The 20,030-nt window shown below is 39.7% G+C and overlaps 1 protein-coding gene across 2 annotated transcripts in view; it reads left to right on the top strand.

Moving 5' to 3' along the window:
• Nucleotides 1–20,030, top strand: part of sulf2b (sulfatase 2b) — a 364,710-nt gene that overhangs the window by 235,242 nt on the left and 109,438 nt on the right. Inside the window, exon 1 of one of the 2 annotated variants that reach the window (XM_039734695.1) lies at nt 17,124–17,249. The exons of the other annotated variant lie outside the window; for it this stretch is intronic. The gene's annotated coding sequence lies outside the window, so the exon portion shown is untranslated. Of the gene's footprint in view, nt 1–17,123; nt 17,250–20,030 lie in introns of those variants that run through there. 2 annotated transcript variants of the gene reach the window in all.

Here is a 20,030-nt window from a genome sequence, read left to right as displayed (position 1 = left end):
CAACACCCAGTCCATGTAAGCATTGAACAGAGTAGGAGCAAGAACACACCCCTAATGAACCGGGAAAAACATGAAGGTTCTGCCTCCACTCCACACAGCACTCACAGTACCAGTGTACAGGCCGACCATGATGTCCAGCAACCTTAAGGGTACCCCCCCAGATGTGCCATTCTGACAAATTTCAGCTTTTTAACTAAATGGCAAATAGAGGTCTTGTTCAGAAGTGAGTGATTGAGTCGCTCACTCTGTCAACTTTGTATTTTATATAAATATATAAATCTACAAAAGTAGAACTACCAATTCCATTGCTGCATTGCGTTTTACTCCTAAGAAGTGAGTTTACTCTGAACATGTCAGCTTTTGTTTAAGATCCTTACAAAAATATGTTGTTATACAGCATCCATTTGCTTAAGAGCTACAAATTGTTCAGTCTAAATGAGAAAAATTAAAAAAGCTGCAGGTTAAATTATTCGTGTCCTTATTCTGCTATGCTGAAGCATCAAGTCATAGTAAAATCGGTTTAAAATCCACCATGATTATATCGAGCACATCTGTCTCGACTAAAACTCTCCAAAATGTTTCCAGGGCATGATCCAACCTGCGAACGTTGCAACCAAGCCCCAGCCTCACTAGGTCACATGTTCTGGGCCTGCTCCAAATTAACATTATTCTGGACAAAAATTTTTAATTACCTCTCAGACAGTCTTGGACTCACAATCCCTCCTAACCCATTAACAGCTGTGTTTGGGGTTCTTCCAGAGGGTCTTAAAGTGGAGAAGGACAAACAAACTGTGATTGCATTCACTACACTGTTGGCACGCAGACTTATTCTGATAAACTGGAAGAACCCAAACTCTCCTCTTTTAAGTCAGTGGGAAACTGATGTGTTATATTATTTAAAATTTTAAAAAAATCAAATACTCAGTTAGAGGATCTGTGCAGACTTTTTTCAAAACATGGCAGGATCTAATCAGTAATATTTTGAAATGATTTTATAAAGCACAGAGAATTTATTGATTTAGGTATTTTTAAAAGCATTAAATTTTACACCGTTTGGCTTGCTCTCTCTCTCAAGGGTGGGGATCGATCTGTTCTTAGCATAATTCTTTTTTTTTGTAAAACTTGATTGCTATGTATTGATTGTAATAAAATTAATAAATAAAAAAAAAAAAAAAAAAAAAAAAAATAAAATCCACCATGAAAAGCACCGCACTAATATTGTCAGGTACCTTTTGTCTCGCTTGTGAATCTTTGACTGAAGGTACAGTTTATTTGTGTCCTGTTCTTTACAAATCTCAGATTACTAGCATAGTGAAATACCCATTTATTAAAACTGGCTTAATAATAAAATGGTAAGTCTGTCTATTTTGATCATGCCATACATTTATGAACGTTTGTTCACCATATATTCCTTGTGTCCCTCTTTCTTTGTGCCTCTTGTTGCCTTTCTTCATTGGACATTCTAGCTCTATATCTGTTGTCGACACCAGGCGACATGATGTTCAGATACACAGACATACGCCTCACGGTTTACTATCTTACACCGGCCTCTTGCCTTTGTTTATCGGACATTTTTGCCCACTTGTGAATACCAGACGACATTATGCCTGACACTGATGCCAGACATTTTATTGCTTTATATATTAAAAATGATGAAGAAATCTAAGTCTGATTAGCTATTACTGTTATTTTACAGAAAATGTTTCTATAGTTATACACAATGTATTGTTTTCATGGACTGACCATATAAGTTGGTTTCTTTGCTTTAATGAGGATTGTAAAATTGCAACATAGGAGGCCTGAGTTTAAGTCTTGACTTGGGTATTGTATGACTGCAATTAAAAAATTCTGTGTGTGTGTGTGTGCGAGTTTCCTTTGTGTACTCAGGTTTCCTGTAACATCTCATTTTTTAGGCATGGGATGTATTTACTAAAGAACTCCTGGGTGTCTTAATTTGGCAGCCCCTCATGTTACAACGGTCCTGAATAGTCTGTTCTTCAGGGTCAAAAACTTAACAAAGTTATGCTAGTCGTGTGTAAATACGACCTGATTCAGTATGTCTGGCCTGTCTCTGACAAGCAGCGATATATAAGCTCTGAGGCTGCCTTGGGCCTCAGAGAGCTGGAGATTTGTATGGACGCTACTTTATTCATGCCATTTAAAGGACTGGACCTTCAGGAGTTCATTGCAGTTTTCACTGACCATCTGAGAATGACTGATATCTTCCCGAGCCAAACATAAGAATCTTCATTCCTACAAGTGTAAATATAACACTAGTTTTCAGAAAAGAAGAAGTAAGCAACCTAGTGCCAAATACCTAACAGCGTGTCCCTGTTGGGCCTGGCATGCAGATCCTTTTCTTGCCTCCGCTGTACCAGAATTTTTACATCATGACATATATAGGACAAAAACATCATAATAGAATGAACATTACTTAAAAGTGTTTTTTTAGACAGAAGAAGACAACTACACCTTGGAAAATATAAAAGTGAAATATCAGGTTTGGTCGTTTGCTGTAGTAACTATGACATATTTGATATACACTTTTCCTCGTTATTAATAAGGTATACCTACAGAAAGTAATGAGACTTAATTATCATCAGATATGGCACAAATAATGCAGCAACTGCTTTTTCATTCAGATGTAGAAAAAAAAAACAGATACATTAAATGAAATAAAACAGCTCCCTGGCTCATCTCACTTCTTCTTAACAACTTGCTATTTGAAATTGGGTTCAGTTCCTGCATCCTTTGCTGTCTGGAAATAATTCAGAATCCCTTTTTAAGTGTGTTATAATTTACGCACATTGTAAGCCCAAAAATAAAACCCTCCTTCTGAGAAAAAAAACGACCAATTAATATTACTATTTCATGTTTGTTGAGCAAATAATTAAACAAAGAGACTTTTGAATAGTTAACAAACAAAAAACAAGAATAATAAATAAACACATGAATATAAACAAAAAAACAAGCAAATGAGGAGAAAGAATTGAAAGAATAAGGAAAACATGACTACTGAATAAAACTCTAAATTAATGAGGCTTAGAAACATAAATTCAGTGTTTCCTAAAGGCAAATATGAGGATGAAAATCCAGAGAAAGCCTTCCATATAACAATATTCAATTAAATCAAAATTCTAAAAGTGCAGACTCTGTAGCACAAAACCAAAGGAGCAACAAAAACCAAAACCATAAAACAAGACCAAGTCAAACACTTTAACATTCATTTGAAACCACCACAGAAATAAGAGTTTAAAGCAATCCTGAGAAAAAGCGGCTGAAGGCAATGCCATACAAAGAGTGCCACTCAAAGGGCTGTGCCAAAGGCAGTGCCACACAAACAGTTAGTGCCTGTGACGATGCGAGTTCTACTCCATGCTCACACTTCCTTTTTGGGAGCCTCTTGAACCTGACACTGTCGGTAATGTAACCGGATGAACTGGACAATGAGGACACCCTAACAAAGCAAGGGGAAAGGTGCAAAAGTGCTTTTATTACAAGCACAAAACAAATCCAAACAAAATCCCACTCTAAAACCAACCCAAGCCCCCGTTTTTAAAACAGGAATTAAAGGAATAAAAACATTTAAAATTACAATAAATACATGTCCATTAAAAAGCTCAGTCCTTTAAAATGTCCTCCTATGGTTTGGGTCCATGGGTTCTTTTCAAACGTATGGCACCTATCCCGCTTGCTGTTCCGTCTCCTGCTCTTCATTCCCCACTGACAGCTGATCCCACCGCTACCACCATTTGTGACGATACGTCTTCTACTCCATGATCCTGCTTCCTTTTTGGGAGCCTCTTGAACCCGACACCGCCGGTAATGTAACCGGATGAGCTGGAGAATTAGGACACCACAGTGCCACTTAAAGTGCTGTGCCAAAGGCAGTGCCACACAAACAGCTGTGCTAAAGGTAGTGCCACACATAGAGCTGTGCCAAAGGCCGGTTTCTATATCTCTGAGGGATCTGGACTAAATAAGGCCTCATCTATTTATTGATTAAATGACTTATGTTAGGTAGATTGCCCAGAGGGGACTGGGCGGTCTCGTGATCTGGAACCCCTACAGATTTTATTTTTTCTCCAGCTTTTGGAGTTTTTTTTTTGTTTTTCTGTCCACCCTGGCCATCGGACCTTACTTATTCTATGGTAATTAATGTTGACTTATGTTTATTTTTTATTGTGTCTTCTATTTTTCTATTCATTTTGTAAAGCACTTTGAGCTACATTTTTTGTATGAATATGTGCTATATAAATAAATGTTGATTGATTGATTGATTGATTGATTGATTAACCTAAACATGGAAACTCGCCATATTCTGGATAGTAAAATATGCTGTCTTTGTTGTATGGTTACAAGCTTCTGGTTTCAGCCTTTCCTGGTCATAAGTAAGTACAGGGTACAGCCATAGTGAGGTACAAAAGCTCCAGGACTGTTTGCACTGTTAAAGGTTTCCATATTAATTTGGAAAAAAATGAAAGATCTTGAACCAGGACTGCTCCTTGAAGAAGACATCATGCTGGGCAGAATGTGCCTACAGAGTACCCTTTTGCCCTACACCCTCCCTAAAAAATAAGAGGATGTCTGCCATTTCTGACTAAAGTGCTAAATTTGAAAAATCCACTAAAGAAGCCATGCATGTGTTCCTTTTACTTTGTTTAAAAAAAGCACAAAATATGAGCAATGCATTGTGCCTTCTGTCACAGGTTTCTCTGCTACACGTGGCGGTTAGTGGTATGGTTTGGAGTCTCGAGGGACTAGAGCTGCTGCTGTTCCATTCACTGCACTTGGAGAAGCCCACATTTCCCAACCCAGAGCAGCACTTGGGAAACCTAGAGTTTCACTTCAGCATTGGCAAAACTGCTTTTATCATCTCACTGTTAGTTAATAAAAGCTCTCAAGTGGGCAACTGCTGCTGGTGATGTGAGCCATCTCGACAATAATTTAGACAGTTTTATCCAAGCGTTTAGAGCAGTGTTTGATGCCTTCGAGAGACATTCTATTGTGAGCTATAGATTAATGAGGGATGCACTGTAATCTGTAGAATCCTGGCTGCAGATTCTAACTGGGATGACACTGTCCTAACCTCTGCCTTTAGGTATAGGCCTATCTGAAGGAACTGAGGGAAGGCATGGTAATCTCAAACATTGCTGACACTTGGAAAAAAGTCACCAGTCTAATACATTAGGTACTCACACAGTAGAATGCAAAAAGGAAAGAAAACAGTTCACCCTGTACATATAAGACCCCCATCAGAACCCAACTAACCTGAAACACTTAATGAATTGATTGAAGTCTGCAAGCATTTTTAAAGCAGCAAACTAGGAGCACCAAGGAAGGCCTGTGCCTTTATTGTGGAGGCTTATTAAATCAGTGCCCTAGGCTGCAGGGAGACTAGCAGGCCCACCCTATGCTGGGGTGCTTAGAGTGAGCAGCCCCAGACCTCAACTAGCCTTTTATTACCAGTTTTTGTTAATTGAAATCTCAGGGCCAGCAGAGAGTCTCAGACAATTCCACCTGCCTAAATATAAAAGCATACCACAAGCTAAAAGGATTTACTGATAACCCTCCAAATTTGATTTAGTTGCTGGACATAATGAGAGGATTTCTTTCCGGGTCATTGATTCTGCAGATATCAAAATTATTTGACGCTATTTCTGCAAAAAAACAAAATCCCGTCATTAACTGGTTAGTGAGAGGGCGGGGGACCGGTCATAAACTCTGTATTAGTAAGGTACAAATAAAGGAAGGAATCACTACCATTTGCTATGCCTTACGTTTCTCTTGCTGCTCTTCGTGGGGAGTATACTGACCTGTCGCATGTAACAAATAATAGTCAGTGGAGTGAACACCACACAGGCATTTTGATTGCACTGACAGGACCAGAAACAAAAGATGTGGACAAATACATAAAAGAAATTTCACAAAGTGGTTTATAAGACCTGTCAATACTTATTTAGGGACAGCACTCTTGAGTAGACCATCAGGAACTAAATAAAATCACAATCAACAACAACTGCCCACTCCACTGAAGATGTCCCTGTTACATTAGATAGATATGCTGTCTAATGAATTTTCAAGCCATTTCATCATAATAGAAAAGAGCATTGCGTGAGGGTACTACAGGTACCTGGTCAAGCCCTGTGGCATGGTCTTTACTCTCGTTTTCTTCCAGTTGTTCTGAAACAGCATTTTTCATGACATATTGGGAGTATACAGTATAAACAGCAGTCCACATACATGACATCCTTGTTTTCTCACACATAAAAGCACATATGAGTATATAAGGAAGGTTCAGTCTCACCTAACCAGACACAAACAGTTTGCTATGTTGAAGAAATACCAATTTCATCACATATATGTTTTGTTCTTAGGGTCCAAATTTCCTGTTTTGGTCTTAGCATGGACACAGCTAATGTAAAAGTTATAAAGCACTGACCGACGCCAAGTTCAGGTAAACAGTTACAGCTTATGTAAGGTTTGGCACATCACTGTCTCCACTTCCACTTAATAAATCACTTCATTCCTGCTACTGAACCTTGCAAGGAAAACCACAAGCATAACATTGGTTTGGACTTCAGAAGCACAGAATGCCTTTGTGAAACCAGAAAGCTTCTTCACAGCCACACCTTTGCTACCTGGATAGCTCTCTGTCCTTCGAAGTATATGGTTCATGTGTGAGGGTTACCGGGTGTTGTCACAGAATTTTCCATGCAAGAAGATGTTACATCGATTTCCCTCCTTGTCTAAGAAACACTCCACTGTTGAAACTATCTCTTTAGGGATTGCCTTGAGGGTGTGGAGCTGCCATTCATCATCTGTATGTAATGCAAGAATCAGAGCGTAACTGCCAAGTGACTGAATTCATACCAAGCAAGATGGTTGTTTTTTTCAGGCACTTCAACTTGGCGATCTTGTACAGACAAAAAGATAAGAACAAAAATACTGATCCACTCTCATCAGTTTAACATCACTGATACTGAGTTATAAAATATCGGGCACTTTGAAAAGTTTGTCGTAGCTCCTCTATATGAACTTTGGAACCAGTAGATATCATTAGGCTGATGAAGAGGGCGTAAGAGAAAATGAAACTCCATCACATAGGCTACATCTTATGCCTTAATCTGTCCAGAAAAAAGCAGGGATTTTCTAGAATTAAAGAATTAATTGTGGCATATTCCTGGTGACCTAGTATCAGAACTGATATTAATGTTTACATAACTGCTTGTGATGGCTTGTCACACTACAGGATTACTACAGTCAGTACTCCCTCCAAAATGTCTATGGGAGAGCATCTCTGTGGAATTAAGTATGGACTTGCCACCTTCTTGAAGGAATACGACCATTTTTTAAATAGTGGATAGACATACTGTATCTCAATAAGGAGTCGTATTGGGCTCAACACGATCAACTTCCTGACAGTGTCCATTAAAAAGGCTAATAGAATGTTATGTTATAAAGCACCCTAATGTGTGGAGTACAAGGCCAAGGAGGTTCCGCTTAATCTTTATAATGCACTGGTGAGGCCTCATCTGGAGTACTGTGTGCAATGTTGGTCTCCAGACTACAAAAGGACATAGCAGCACTGGAGAAGGTCCAGAGAAGAGCAACTAGGCTGATTCCAGAGCTATATGGGAGATATTATGAAAGAGCCAAGTTTATGCAAAAGAAGATTAACTTGTTCGGGGCTGATGTCGACTTTTGTCAAAAGGAGGAGTTGACGATGGTAATTGACTGTAAACTGTGACAAAACCAACTGTTATGTTTTAGTTGGACTCTCGTTGCTAGAAGGAAAGTGTTGACCGAGATTTCCTGCACTTCCATGAATAGCAAGGTGCCAGCAACAACAAAAATGGCACTGACATCTGGCGAGAGATCAAAGCGGATGCGTAAAGCAAAATACTCCATGGACAACATTTTGCCTATTATTTCTGAACTGGACTATGACTTGTCGGACTCAGATTTTGATACAAGTGATTGAAAATGAATGTGAGGTTCCAGCTTCAGCTAATTGGTCCCAAGCTCATCGTTATACTAACAATGTTCGCCAGGGAGGACTGCCACTTGACAATGATAAGAGGTAGAAATCACTGCAAAGACAGCCTGGCAGCAAGCCTGCCACATATTCTTGGCAAACTAGCAGCCACAGCATGCAGCAACAGATGTTTGATGTTGATTTCTGTGTGAAACCATTGCTTTTCAGAAAACTATGTTTTTTGGAAAAAATATTCAGCCCTCAAAGAGTTAAGAGTAAACATGATTGAAGTAATTAAAATTATGAAGGGAATTAGTGCAGTGGATCAAGTCTGTTATTTTAAAATTCACTAAGAACACAGGGACGCAGTTGGAGACCTGCTATGGGTGAATTTCACACAAACATTAGGATGTTTCTCTTCACACACACAGCCACAGACACAAGGAATAAGTGACCCAAGAGATCTGGTAGGCACTAGGACTTCAGAGACAGGAATGGCATGTTTTCATCTAGATTCTTCTAATTTTCTCACATTCAAAGCTGCCCATGCAACTCCTCTTAAGAAACTACTATCAGCAGGAGAATTAATTAAGATTTTTGTGAAGGAAATTTTTAGAAGTCATGAATTTTCCCCGATCATTACCTCTGACTAAGATATCTACAGCAACGTTTACGCAAAAATTACTCTAAAGGTGACATTTCACCCCTTGCAGAATATTCTAGAATATCCTCTTGTGAATGCTAGTCTGGTGTACTGTCCAGCTATGCCTTTCTTTCCTTCCACTTCTTCTGTGACCACCAGTCTTTTTGTAGTTTCTGGACAATTTCAGGCTAGTTTGGGCCAGAAGAACCTATTCAACCAGAATCTCAGAAAACCAACCCACTGATACAGAAATGTAAAGTCCATTCAGTGTAAAAAAACATGAGAGGGAGTAACCGCCATCGTGCCACTCCGTCATTCATCCATACGTTTATCAAAGTGGGGCCTGTAATGGAGAATCTGACACGAGGCAGGATACCAGACCAGCGCAGGACACAAACACGCGTATACCCACACTCATACCCACATTGATGCCACTCAATCAAACCTGAAAGCCCAGAGAGAAATGGACAGAACTTTTATAGGCAATACCCAGTAAGGGATTTGAACCCTGTATCCTGTATTTTTGCTAAGAAAGGCAAGCATAAATACGATTCTAAGCCACATAAAGTAATGTTTTCAAGAAAAAACTATTTTCATACAGATTGATTAGAAAAAAAAATAAAACTTGCAAATGGATAAGGTTTTAAATAAGAAATGAGGAAGTTATAGCTTTAAAGAACCCTGAAGCAACAGGAGTTATTTAGATGTATGGCTGTTTTATTTCTCTCAGAAGAGGTTGTGCTTTTTTTTTTTTGTTTCTAACAGCCCCTTTCCACTTTCTGGTACGTATTTTATGTTTAATCAATATTAAGGTAATGGGAGCATGATTTTCTAGAGCTGTGAATATTTTAGAATGTGTGGCAGATAAAGTCTTTATTTGCAGAGCTAAAACAATATTTATTTTTTATCATTCAGGAGCCACAGCATCCACAAATTGTGTTATTGCTTTTTCTTAGTCTACCCTTAGAGTGCTAACTTTACACTGGATAGAAAATAGTGAAAGACCCTTATCCATGCTCTTGACCTGGAAGAGTCCATCTGCCTGTGAGGAATGAGCGAAGTGAGGAATGAGCGACATGAAGAATGAACATTCATCCATCCAGCCATCCATTATCCAACCCGCTATATCCTAACTACAGGGTCATGGGGGTCTGCTGGAGCCAATCCCAGCCAACACAGGGCGCAAGGCAGGAAACAAACCCCGGGCAGGGCGCACACACACACCCACACACCAAGCACACACTAGGGACAATTTAGGATCGCCAATGCACCTAACCTGCGTGTCTTTGGCTGGAGTGGTATGGTGTGCTGTGTCAACATTGTGTCTGTTGATGACTGAAGGTTGACATGACCTCCTTGTTGACATTTATTTTCCAGTAACTTGTGAAATCAGGAAATAGTTATTGCAGTTTCTCTGTCATATTTTTGTCTGAAGTATTAATGAAAAGCTGTTGCAATGTATCATTTTTGCTTAATACAAAAAAAAAAACAATCAACATGGGCTTTGTGTGGTTTGTGAGAGACAGCAGGGGTAGACTGGCATCCCGACCAGGTTGAACCCCATGCCCTCTGCAATGGAAGAAAAATGGGAGGCTGTTCTGTGGGGGCAAAGAGTCCTCCAATTGACTAGTGGGTGCTGCTCCACTGGCATGCCCACAGTGGTTCATGGGAGCTGTAGACCAGAAGGACAGCCCTGTTGGGTGACCCAGGGGCTGCCAAAGGGCACTGCTGGATGAGGTTCCTGCTGCTTTATGGCTGCTCTGCATAATTCAGATGTGCATTTGGGGTGCAAAGCTGGCGTGCCTCACTTGGAGAGTTGGAGTTGGGAGGAGGTGGACAAGGCTTGATAAGGGGGAGTAGAAGGAGAGAAGAGAAGTTTGTACCACGTCTTTATTTGAAAATGGCATCAGATCGGAAGGGGGGAGGTGTGAGTGTCTGGAAGCTTGAACGTGAATCAGACAATAAAACTGGGGGGCTGTACTGAATAAGCTCCAGTTTTATTCTCTCAATGACGATCATGCTCTAACACCCCCATCCTGATTTAACTCTAAGTAACAGCACCAGCGTAAATTCACACCCGATCTGACGCTGTTCGTTTTCAAATAATATTGCATTAGTACGATGGTGTTTTCTGATTAATTTTATACCCAATGTCCCATATATTTGTCTCTTTCTTTTTTTCTCCGTGCTGCTTCGACATCGTGCACCAGAAGGTGTGAGCTTATTCAGTGTAGCAGGAACACTCAATAAAACTGAATAAAAAAAATAAACTAACGGTGAGATATGAAGAAGGCAGATTCACCAGCGCTTGTGTGTCAGCTTTTATCTCTCCAGATCAGAGAATGTCCAGTTCGATCTGGCTCTTACATACAAAGGACGGTGCATGTGCCCAAAACATTAACATTTATATGTTACTTACATCAAAGCCAGATCAAATGTTATTTACCCATTTACCTTTATTTATTTACTTACTTCCTACAGTCACAAGTAGAGTGCAGAGCTTCCCATGTACATATCCAAAGTAAAGCGATGGCAAAAGTGCTGATCCGATGTAGAACCGTCGTCATGATTTGAGTTTACCTCTGTTATAGTGCGTCTATGTGAAAACAGCAGTGTCAAATGGGGGGATGGGGAGTTAGGATCATGAACGCGGCTAAGAGAATAAAAGTGAATAAAAAAAAAAAAACAAAGCTAACCTTTACAAGTATTATAAATTACACCCGCTGTTACAGACTGGAATCAAATGTATGTTTTTATTCTAAAATAGTAAGAATATGAGCAGCTCACTTCTCAAAACGTACTCGTCCGGGATCAAACCCTTATCAACAGTTGATTCCGTTGCGCCACCGAAGCTGTCATAGCAACTGCGTGTCAATGTCACACCCTAATGAGGGTTGTTTTTCTGCAGTTATATTTTTGAATGGAAGCGTATTTTTTCTGTTATATTTGTACCTTTTGTAAAAGTGTTTCTTTGATATTTGGAATTCAGGCTTTACACATGGTACACTTCATGTCTACATTTTGTCAATTATTACTAAAACAAGTTTCTTTTTTAACGATGTGTTTACATAGATCATTGTAGACATGGAACACTCATTAAATACAAGTGTTCAAAAAAACGATATAGTATTAATAAAAGGTGTCGTTTTGCTTGACTTCTCACTCTATATAACTCTAAGCAACTGACACGCAGGTAAACAGACTTGAGCTGAGAAAACTATGTGGGGTGGGGGGATGTGATAGCAGGCTGCGTGCTGTTTGTTGCTTATCAACACATTTAAAGGACAAAAGACGCTGACGGAGAGGTGTGAAGCGTTTTAAGGTGGGACGGATCTACGAGTTTTTTCATAGGCTCTGGTAATTCTAATGTTAAAAAAAAAGACATCAACAAATGGGTCCAGTAGAATTATTGTTCAGTTAAATAGTACCTCATCATTCAAAAATGCAAATAAAGGGTAACTGCATTCAAAATGGAATCTCCATAGTGTTTGTTCACATACACTGTCATGACAGCCTGGCACAGACTACCAATGTACCTGGCTGAAGCAGAATCCTTGACAATGTTTAAAAAGCTCTGTATCTGCTGAAATAATCACAAAACCTGGTTCCAAGATAACAAAATAAGTATGATGGACTGAATGGTTCCATCTCATGCTCATACACAGTATATAAGAAAGTGATGCTACATTATCACTACAAAGAGAATTTGAGCCTTGCTATCTGTCATAGCTGTCGAGTCATTCAGTTCTTTTTTTGTGGTGGCTCGTGTTTATGCCTCACAGCTCCAAAAGACTACATTTACATTTCATCCCAGCGCGTGTTGGTGTGCAGTCTGCCAACTTTCCCTGGTCTGCTTGTAAGTATCTTGCCTAGTACAGTATGTCACTAAACTGATGCATGTGCTCACACAGCTATATTCTGAGGAGGCATCCATAGTGACCAGAGTAATGCAAATTTTACATTACATCATCAAAGATGCAATAAAAACATTGTTAAATCATAATGTCAATAAAAAAAATTACAAAACAGACCACTGCCCCAAACACTCCAAAAATAATGAAACCAACTGACGATCATGACACCCTAAAAGCCTTTGATATACATATATTTCGGAGATGGTTACACACTTGACTAAAATCTCAGTTAGATAATTTAAAGACAAAGCCTTCAGAGAATATCAAGGTTCTAGGATACCTTTTATACTGCATGCACCTAAAAATTATATTTTATGCCGAATACTGAGATAGTATCTTGGTTACGACATTGTTCAGGTGAACACCTTATTTCAAAAAGGATATTCATGTAAGCCCAACTATGCAAAATCTCCACGTATAGTATATAAAGTGCATTTCATTAAATAGGAACTGCTACAGAAGTCCAATGAGAACATCAATTCCATAGGAGAAAACCAAAGCCCACCTTCCTGATATCTGATTTGAACTGCTGGAATTTACAGATACCTTTAATCTTCAAGCCTCTTATATGTGCGGTGGTGCAGTGGGTTACACTTTTCTGTATTGTGACGAATCAGGTAGCCTCATCTAATATCCACGTATTGCGTTCTTGGTTTGAAAAACTTTAAAGTTAAACATTTGTGTGCTTAACATTGCTTCTGTCATTCTAGTCTTGAGTGCACAACGTCCCATGGGATATTTTCCTGTTTGACAATCTGACATGGGGTACAAAAGATGAAGGAACTCCCAAGAGCAGTCTTTGTCCATGTGACGCCTTTCATTTGACCCACTACACCTAATCATGGGAGACAGTGGCTATAGCTAGCATTTAGTGGTACGTCGCATACAGGGGGAATTGATAAGCCCCCTGGAGTTGCAGAAGACCATTATCTATCAGTGGTGGCTGTTGGGAGACACTATTTTAAACATATTTTAACCAAGTAAAACCACTTTTCTGTCCTGTTGCTTGATTCAAACATGGCGGTCAGGTGGCGCTCAAACATAAAGAATATACTGTAAATAATTACCTCTAGTGGCATCACAATGAACTCATCGGGCTTTGGTGGCGCTCCAGCTCTAAAGCACTCCTGCCACCTTCCACAAACGTCTGCCTTTATACCATCTGGAACAGAAGGGGCGGGACTTCTCAGGTGCTGTTGCTCGCGGTGGGCACCTTCATAATGCTGTGAGCGGGGAAAAGGACACAAGACCATTAGAGACAGCGCCCCCTCTCATTCTGGAGTGGTATTGCACCCCTCAGATGAACCTGGAAGACGATCCTCTAGTGCGAATGTTTGAAAAAGCCTACATATAACACTAACAGAAATTATTTATTTGAATTTGTTTCCAATTATATTATAACAGCACGTGCATATACGGTGTAATTTTGCCCCTAACATTGTCCCTTTTACAAAGTGTGAAGACTAACATATACAGAACGTTAATGAAGGACTCCTTATACTGAAAAAGAAGTGGGGAATAAAAATTACGCCCTTTTTGTTGTGACCACCCTAACTTGGACTATTTTTCTGATCTCTGAGAAACAGAAACGCCATGCTATCAGAGACCCAATGTATTTATCAGCACCAAAACTATTAAACAACTAACTGAATCGTTATAAATATGTTGAACCCTTGCTTGAAATAGTTAAACAATAAATGAAAAACAAAACCAAATGGCATCTGTAATATTGGAGATAATTAATATAGAATCATTCACTATTTTTCCCATGGATGCATAGTCTGAAATAAACAGTGTCCGAAGTTGAGACTTGCTAAACCAGCACATGAGTCTTAGGCCTAGGTGTTCATCTAAAGGAATAAATAAAAAGAAAACCCTATGGCTGCCAAGGAAAGATCATTCCAAAGGGCCACTTTATCAATCAAACAAATGGCCTTTCTGCTTGGAAGAAATCTATTGGACTACCAAAGGTTCATTAAATCAACATTCTTCAGTATAGATCCACAGATGCATTCAGTGTGAAAGCCCATTCATCGGTTAAACACTCAATTATACATGCATTAATCTCCGGCTGGATTGCTATTTCAGCACAGAAATAAAAATTTACATGTTAATCTCCTTACTGGGGTCGGCGAGGATGAATCGGACATAGCAATGCTGGCTGACAGTTTCCATTGCTCTCCGGTGAGCAGCTGTGTCCTTTCAAAGGTTCTGAACTTGCATGTGTAGGAGACATTTTGGAGGCGGTGGTTAGTTAATGTGGTCTTAATTAAAAGATAAACTTTATGTAAAGCGAACCAAAAAAATCCCAGGCCACTTTTCATTAAGCAGTAGAAGTAGTGTTTTCTCGTAAGTGCTGTATGTTCTCTTCCGCCTTTCATTACCCCTTTCTTCATTGTACATCACGTCTATTTGAAAAGGAAAAGGGAACTCTGCGGCCTGGGTGCGGATGTTACTAATTAAGGGTTTGACTTCTGTAGCGTGGAGATAGAAGGAGAAACCATTATCTAGCAGTGTGCATGTTTTATTAACCCTCCAACTGGACCCACTGATAAACCTGCTAGTGTTTCAGAGTGGAAGAAGCCGTGGATGACATTAGTTCTTCTGATAATTTACTGTATATCTCTTCAAAGGTTTTGGACAGTGGCTGAGCTGTAGCAGCTCTTGTCCAAAAAAATAAAATTCACACGTTTGCCACATTGCAGTGAAGCCTCAAGCACTAAAAAAGTTAGGTGTTAGACTTTGTGTTTTCCTGTGAGTGATGAATGTCCTCTTGCCTCTGGTGTAAGAAACTCGTGTCTGGTTCTGCTCTTTATGCTCTTTAAAGGAGTTTGACATTTCTAGGCAGTAATCATTGATTGCTTAAGCCAAAGACGACTTGGCACAGGGTGGCCACGTATTTCTTGGAGATGTGCATTTGAGGATTGATTTATTATTTGATACTTTTTAAATGAATAGCTAACTCCAGGTGAAAGTCAACTTGGTTTACTTTCAGGTATTTATGAATTGACTAAAGTTGCTAGTGTTTGTGCATGGACGTGTTTTCATTGTGCACTGGATGTGCTGTAGATGGGCTTGTGTCTGAATGGCTGCATACGCTTGCACACCATTCCTTCTTTACTGCACTGTACATCTGTCCTGTGCGCTCGATATTGTGCTTTGCTACTGCAAGGCCTTGTTAGGACAATTGAAAAGGTGGGAAGGTGGACTAGCTGGGATGGAATAGCAGTTTACCAAAATGCCAGAATTGGTGGAATCCCCACAGACAGGTAGGAAATGGTATATACTGTATATATAAATGCCAATATATTTTCTGGGTGTTATTTTAGCTGGTGGCTGACTTGGACTTCTGCAATTGTGTAAAGTTTGGTTAAATAACTCAGTTTGATTTAAAACCTTGCTAAATTAATAAGTATCATTATAATAATTATTATATTAATAATTAATATTATTATTATTATAATAATCTATCCATCCATCCATCCCCTTCCGCTTATCCGAGGTCGGGTAGCGGGGGTAGCAGCTTAAGCAGAGAAGCCCAGACTTCCCTCTCCCCGGCCACTTCTTCCAGCTCTTCCGGGAGAATCCCAAGTCGTTCCCAGGCCAGCCGGGAGACATAGTCCCTCCTTGTCTTATATATATAATAAGTCATACGAATAAGTATTTATATATTAAGAGACAAACAACTACTGCTATTAAGGGTTTGTTTTGTAATGCAGTACAATGCCTCAGAAAAAAAAAAAGATGTATTCAAGAAGTTCTCTTAATATTTATTATGGCACAAAATATGGATTCAAATTAGTAAATCTTTTTAACTCTACATTTTCATGAAATTCGTTTTGAACAATCTGTAGGTAACCCGAAAAGTTTTGTTTCTTGGAAGGCTTGAAGTCTTTTGAACACTTTCAGTAAAAGTCCCAGTGACCTACTTTCTTTTATTTTAATTGGCATTGCCATCTGCAGTGTTGTTAACCTCCTCGCTGGGGAGGACGGGAGGGTGCATTTATATAGCACTTGCATAACCTACTCTGCGAGACTGGCTCTGTAATAGCGGCTTCATCTGTGCAGGAATGCTGCAGACTGATGGATAATGAAGCACTTGCTGGCTGGATTTGGGTCATTGCCTCTGCCAGTGAGTACTACGAGTGCCACAGCTCACCTCTGTCCAAGAGCTCGGAGTGTTTTGGCTAAATTTGTACAAAATATCTGAAACGTTAACACACACAAAGGTAAACATCCTATTACAAACTAAACTGGATGATGCAATGTTTCAGCTTTTCTTGTGATGTTTGCATTTAATTATTTAAAAGTCTAAAAGGATGTTCCTCCTTCTTTATACATAACAACAGGACTAGACGTATTATTAGGCTGGCAAACCAAAAGTCTCATACCTCAAGGCTAGAGGATATCAGTCCACAAAAGTGAGATGTGAAGAAATGAAGTGAAGGCAAAGCAGTGGGTTCGCAGCGCTGTGTGTGCGCGCGCGCGCGCGTTTGTGTGTGTGTGTGTGTGAGAGAGAGAGAGAGAGAGAGAGAGAGAGAGAGGAGAGAGGGAGGGAGGGGGCACAGTAAGCAAGAGTCAGCCTGACAGACTCATTCAATCGGTCCTAACGCTGCACAACGGATATGTAGTTTCTCTGCCCTTTATTCCGCACCTCAGCAATGGAAGTAGTGAACAAAACAATCTTCCAAAGGCAGATGCATCATCAAATGAGGTAGGAACTTTGCTAAACCCGGCGGATTAGTCTTTGGCTCTCTGATGTGTACGAGGGTATCCTTGAGAGAGGCTGACTCGAACACTTTTCCCCCTTCTGTGTTTGTGTGTCAGTCAAACACAGAGAGCGCGCGAGAGAGGATAGGCAGCTCAACCCCTCGCTCTGCTCTCTCCTTCTTTTCGCCACTCAGCGACAGCAGAAAGGAACAGCTTACCTGTGTGTGTGTGTTCCCTATTTTGGAGTCATCAGCACCATACTGTGAGGGATGAGAAAGGCAATGGGCATGAGGCGTTCAAAGCCACCGATCTGAGGCAGGGCTTGCTGTCCTGGAGGACAGTGCCTTGTGCCAGTGCAGCCTGGAGTTTGGAGATGATTAGACATTATTCTTCATAATAATGGGACTAGACTGAATATAGATCCGGGCTGTGATGTCTGCCAGCCAAACAATCTTACAGTGCATTCTCTGCTGTCAATTTATCTATCTCAGGTGTCACTCGTCCCAGTTATCTTGCTTTAAAAATTAAAAAATACGTGCAGTAAACCTTTCTTGCAATTATATCCAACTAAAATGCTGTAGTTATATTTTTGTAACTCTGAAAATTGTGAGGGTCTCCATACTTTACTCTTACGCGCTAGCAAATTTTTGTTCACTGGTTACTATTGATAATCTTTTATTAACCAGTATTTTTAAAGCATTAGCTCAGAATGGTAAGGAAATATTTTAGTTAATTTGCTATTCTGAAAGTTGTTTTAGTCTCTTGTTTAAATATTTACATCTATCCACCGAAGTAGGTTGGAGATCATTTTCCCATTTAGTTTCTCTTTTAATTCTCCCTACATTTTATATTACTTACTGATGTCGTGTGCTTTTTTCATATTCTGGCTCTTAACGAAATTTTTAACTCTTTCTTCATAATCAGATTTGTACATAAGGAGAATGTATTTGGTCTTTTTGTTGCGTGGCTTCCTACTTCGCTGTCTTTACTTTTAACGCTTCCATTTATATCCGTCTGTAACTGGTAAACTTTCTTTTTCTTTTCTTTCTCTGATATACAGTATGTGTAAAATAATACGGCATGTATTTTGTGTTGATATACGGCCTTTATATTCAATTACAAGTCTTTACCTTTTGTGTTTTACATTATTTTCCTAGTCGTTTCTTTTCCAGTATGTTTCTACCTCCCGTTTTGTCCTCCCCTTACGCTTTACTTTACCGTTTGACCCGCAGGTTTCTGAGGGGCTGCTCGTCCGGCTCAGTTCTTCTGTTACTCTTTCTATCCCGTTCTGTCTTTGTGTTTTAACGGCCCTTTCCTCGACTCCGCTGTTGCCTCTTCAGTTCACTCATGGACTTCTGAATTGTATCTCTGCCGTCTCGTATTCATCTTTAATACCTGCTCCAATTGTTTTTGTTATTAGTTTATGTTTGTATGTCGTCCTATCGCTAATGGCCAGTACGTTTCACTTTTTTTCTTTCATTTCAATGATCGTCTCTCATAGATAGATAGATGTGTCGCTAATGTAAGTACATAACGCTCTTTTTTCACTTCTTGTAATTTTTTTCCAATTTATCAGGCCACTGTATTAAAAGCTCCTAAGTGTGATCGTTAATTTATTTACCCAATATTTAAAGTAAAACAGACAAATCTGCGTGACATTAGTCACCGTGGGGCTCGGAGGGTGAAAGCGACTCTGCGCCCGAGCGAACGGGCCGCGGCTGGAAGACGATGGCTGCCCCAATGCGTGAGCCCGGACCGCCCTGCGATTTGCGTCCATGGACTCGCTAGGAGACTTTTATTTAAAATGCCAAGGAAAACTTCAGTCCTTGCTGGAGTTCAATTTAACGGCGAGCTCGATGGAGTTATCAGTGTACGCGCTCGCCTGTGACAAAGAGCTCACAGCCGAAAGCAGCTAAACGGCTTATTCAATTCTTCTTGTAATACCTCATTACAAAATGTTGTACTGCTGCTAAAATATGAAATAACTGCGACGCGAATAAATGGAAGTGTCTACTGAACCTTTAGGCAGAGTTTAGGGGTGCAATTAAATGTTCTCATTGATTGATCGCTTTGAATGGGAAAATCAATGTTTTATACTCAATTACGGTAGTAAATGGCACAAGCCAGGAACTATTTGTTCGTCATCATCATCGTTATTATCATCATTTAACAAGCGAATTAGGTATCATCATCGAGCAAGCTGTCGCTGCCATGTTAATCAGTCCTGATTCTTAGGGTTCTTTTAGCTTATTAGTAAGCAGCACCCTCGGCTTTGCCCCGTGATTAAGTGCTTAGGCCGTTGATTAAAAAAAAGTTGTTGATTCCCTGAATAACTAACATTATCTGTGAAAACTCACTGCCCATATTCCATATAGAGCCCTACAGAAAAGGAAAGCCATTATTGATGGAAGTCTTCTATAATTATTGATCATGGATTGCACAGAAGGGACAATGGCTTCACTGTGATGGGCCCTGTGACTATTAGAACCATAAAGTATTAGGAAAGCATTCTGCAACGCAACAACGTGATGCATTTTCTAATTTACATTCATTTGAAGCAGGTTCACTAGTAATATACAGCCTTGTTTACTCTCGGAATAAATCAGTAAATTGTGTCTGCCACAGAAGAATAAGCAGTAAGTTTTATACTAATGAATATGCCAAGAAATAAATATTTCTATTGTAACGGCAAGCAACCGCCATTGTGGTTTTATAAAATTAACACTCTCACCTTTAAATACGGCGGTTAATCAGGCACAGAATAAAGCCCTTTTATTATTTTGCC

The sequence above is a fragment of the Polypterus senegalus genome, chromosome 14, assembly GCF_016835505.1.
Source record: "Polypterus senegalus isolate Bchr_013 chromosome 14, ASM1683550v1, whole genome shotgun sequence".
NCBI classification, from domain to species: Eukaryota; Metazoa; Chordata; class Cladistia; order Polypteriformes; family Polypteridae; genus Polypterus; species Polypterus senegalus.
This window is presented reverse-complemented; position numbering and strand designations above follow the sequence as displayed.